We start from the raw sequence: 4,369 nt of genomic DNA on the forward strand, positions 1-4,369 counted from the left end.
TCTTTCCAGAGAAGCGTGAAAAGCCAACGAAATGATGCGTTTAATTGTATGCGAAAACTCATGACGAATAGCGAAAATCGTAATTAAATTCGAAAATACACCAACTGCATTTGCTGATATGAAGTGGTTGAAAAAGTCTAGTTGGTTTAAATTGAATGTTAAATACAATTCCACCAAGCCGAATTGTATTATTTACCATCCCCTGCCATAAATTTTCCCGATTGGCGAGGCGTTCTCCACGACGCGTTCTATCTGCACGTACCATTATGATAAATGTTACTAGCAACCCTGTCGTATATTTCTTTGTCAGCTGATAGCTAGTGTGGTGGGTTTGTGGAGTGAATATCTATATATTTTAACGAATTTACTGCAAATCCTCTTATTTTCAACCTTCTGCTAATTTCGAATCACTAATCTGTTGAATAAATAACTCAAATATTTAATAATGCAAAATGGCTATTATTGAAGTACTTTCAAAATAACACTTTTATTGCTCGACAGATAGCGTGCTTAATCGAAACTGATTCTAGCGCCTCTACTGTTGCTTCCTTTTATACTCTTTGATTTCCCCGTTGCATCTTCTGCGCGCTTCTGTTCTAGAATCTACTAGTTGGTTATCTGTTACAATTATAAGTACATATGTATGTGTATAGCCCTCATATGCGCGTGTGTTTGTGAGCGACATTTCCACAATTATAATTGCATATCTCAGATAAGATATCTGCATGTGTTTGTGCGTTGCTTCTCCGCTGCGTGTACGTACATATGTGTAGACATAATGATCGAATTATTGATGTGCATACACGTCACTGCTTAGCATCGGCTTAGATATGACAGTACCCCTTAGTGTTGCTAATATTCGTTACAATATATATACTTTGTGTATTTTGTCGTTGCACTGGTGCCGTAGAAAAAGTTGATTTTATCTCATTTCGGGACTTTTTCATTTCGGGAGTCGGATTATTTTTGTACCGAACCCTTAATCATGACTGTTTGTGATGTTTGTTGTTGAAAACAACAAGTCCTGCCCCCACCCAGAAATATAAAGAGGTCAAAAACAAAAAAAAAAAAACAACCTTCTTTGTTAAAAAAGTGTATAATTTTTTGTGAAGAGGATACCGGTACCAGTACCGATTTTTGATGTTTTCGGTTTTCGGTACGTGATTGCACATTTTGTGTAGCACTAATACGTGCATATACCCAAATAGGCAGACATGTGTATATACATAAATAGTAGACTTGTAATAATCCTGTGTGTTGAATGGAAAATTCCTATGAATTGGCATAACGGGATTACATCTCTCGATTTTGCCGGTGCCTTTTCTTTCCTTCACCACAGCGCGAGGCGTGCGTACTCATATCGGGGAAAAGGACAAAAAGAGGGTAAGTATTTCAATTTTGGGAATTAGTTTCGATTGTTAATCATTATCTTTAATTTATTTCATTTAGGCAGCATAACTTTGCAAATTATAGAATTTTAATCAATCACGTCACCGTAGCGCTTGGATTTTCATTTTGATTTTTTTTTTCGGTTAAACAACTACATTTTGCACTCCGTGTCGTTGCTTTGGATACAAAACCCCAAAAAGCTGCAAAAACCACCTCCTTTTACTAATTACATGAACGATTGGAGTGGATTTAACGTAAGTATATTGTATATATATTATTTCAGCAAGCGTTGTGGAACAAAGGAGGACGGCAAAATATGGGCTATGACGTCCCGCGTCGACAAGGTCAGCATCGGTACACATGGCGTCCTGGCGAATGATTGCCTATGTGCTGCATGCGGCTCACATGCCGTTGCTTTAGCCGCTAAAACATTATTCAGAACCCGTGAATTGTTACCCCTATAACTATTGATATTAAAATTACTAAAGTAATGATTATTGTTTGCGGTGTCGTATGTACGCGAAGAATAGAATAGTGTATAGTGTAGAATCGCCAGAAAAGATGAATGCATTTGCCCGTAAACGATGCGCGAAATGTACAGGGGTTTGGTTTAAAGGAAATTCGATTTAACATTTTTTTTCTCAATGGAGACTGTCTTATTTTCTCGTTTGCAAACATCCTACGTACGTGAACAATACCACTGGCTTGCGATCTTAAAATTGCGTGAAGTTCAACGCCGACTAGCAAAGGTTATTGCTTATTTCTGAGCCCTTTAACTTTGTCGTACATAGTTAAGGCATGCCCCTAACTCCGTCGTTCTTGCAAGCGACGGACTATCTTTTGTTGTAAATTCATTTGTAATTCACTTCTTACCTTGATGCATAAATTAATTTAAAATAACAAATTGTCACGCAATGAGTGTCGCATGTACGTTGGAAATTTTCCGCCAGATATACGCACAGAAGACATACAGGATCTGTTCCATAAATTTGGTAAAGTCTCCTTCGTTGGTCTGGATGGTTATGATTATGGTGGCTATAGATTGCGTGTGGAGTTCCCACGAGGTGGTTGACCAGGTTGTTTTGGTGGAGGTTGTGGCCGCGATGGAGACGGCAGCAGTGGTGATCGTGGTGGTGGAAGTGGTGCGCCCACAAAACGATCACAGTATCGCGTATTGATAACAGGATTACCATCATTTTGATCATGGCAGGATTTAAAGGATCATATGCTTGAAGCTGGTTATGTCTGCTTAGAAGGATGGTACAGGCGTTGCTGAATTTATACGAGCGAAGGGTATGAAATATGCTATATGCTAAACACTGCAAGATTGCGGATTTAGAGCTTACGAGGGTGAAGTTTTGTATATACGGGACCGTGAAGATTCAGGAAATGGCGGTGATCGCGGTGGAGGATGTGACTTCCGTGGCAATAGATCACGTTCATTCTCACCACGACATCGTCGTGGTTCTCCTGTACGTCGATCGTTTTTCAGATCTCGTTCACGTTCAACCTTTTTAATGAGTGGTTTCAAAGCATTCAGCAATTTTAAAAACTGAGGAATTCATGAAGATTTGACATACAACTACGCACAGTCAAACGGTCAAGGTCGTATTTTCATCTGGAATCTAACCTAATTTAACATTCTATTTTAGATATTGCAAATATTACTAAGAGCATACACCTGCTTCATATTTTTATGCTGATGTGCCAAATCTTATAAGGAATCGAAATAAATATTTTGAGAGTTGCAAGTTATGTAGGTTATCTATGCAGATAACTTATAACTTGCATATTGCTTCAAATCAAAGAACTTAAAGTCAAATAGAAGTGGTATCTAAGGTTCGAATCCTGCCACACTTTGCTTCCCTTATGTATAAGCATTTTCCTATGCCTATTCAAATTTGAAGTGCGTTTCCCGTTGAATTTGTGTAAGCTTAATGAGTACTTTTCCCGACATTTGTAAAGTTCCGCGCTATGTTCAATTCGCAAACTATCGAAGATTCTATGCCGGTACGGATAGAAGCTTTCAGTCTTCTGCACGATATTGGCAAATCACCGACAAATGTGCTGTTCCCAGACACAACCGATGTTGTTTTGGCATTGGCGCCCACATTAGATGGCCACAAACGTTTGGTAAAATACGCTGCAGTACGTGCGTGTAAGACCTGGTTCTTGGTGGAAGCATTTAATTAAATTATGTATACCTTTCTGCACATAGCGTGGAAGCAAAGTTGACTGTGCAGCTAAAATGGAGGAATGCGTCCTAATTCATATTTTGTCTGTTTAGGATTAGATACAACAGAAACTAAAATTTCAAACATACAAGCGCAAAAAACGAAAGGTAGTAAAATTGACATAATGAATGGATATAAATGGTAAGTGCACACGAATACCCATCTATGTGTGATATAGTAAACCTACGTATGGTATGTAGTATTTTTATTTATGTACATTTGGAGGCAAGCGTGCGAATGTATGAATGAACCACTAGGAGACTGAGGGTAGGGCATAATTAAAGGTCTACATAGCCCGTAGTTAAAAAGGGTTGATTAGTCCAGGTTTTGGTAAAAAATATCTACGCGACTAGATTACCTTTTTAAAAACCCTGGGAACTTTGCGTCAGTCTGCTACTTCCCCCCACCAGTGGTAAGGGGTGCAGATACTGCGTGAAATAAGAATGAGATTATTCGACTTTTTTGTTTTTTTTTTTTAAAACCTCGTTCAAGTCAGACACTTCCCCCCACCGTGGTAAGGGGTATCAGATACTGTTCGAGGCAGGGGACATATCCTCCCAGTGATATGCACTCCCGATTTCTACGACCTTTTGTCAGTCTAGTACTTCTCCCCATCAGTGGCAAAGGGTACCGGATACTGCTCAAGGTTAGGGATCTTTTTCCCATTTCCAATTTCTACGCGGAACCTTTTGCATACGATCATGCCCATTGCCCAGATATATGTCAGTGCAAAGCAATGCTATTTG

At 39.0% G+C, this 4,369-nt stretch overlaps 1 pseudogene; it reads left to right on the forward strand.

Moving 5' to 3' along the window:
• Window positions 1–2,284: 2,284 nt before the first annotated feature.
• On the forward strand, window positions 2,285–2,945 carry LOC137248623 (serine/arginine-rich splicing factor 1 pseudogene; annotated as a pseudogene).
• The last annotated feature ends 1,424 nt before the right edge of the window (window positions 2,946–4,369 follow it).

This window comes from Eurosta solidaginis, chromosome 4 (genome assembly GCF_040869045.1).
Source record: "Eurosta solidaginis isolate ZX-2024a chromosome 4, ASM4086904v1, whole genome shotgun sequence".
Lineage (NCBI taxonomy): Eukaryota > Metazoa > Arthropoda > Insecta > Diptera > Tephritidae > Eurosta > Eurosta solidaginis.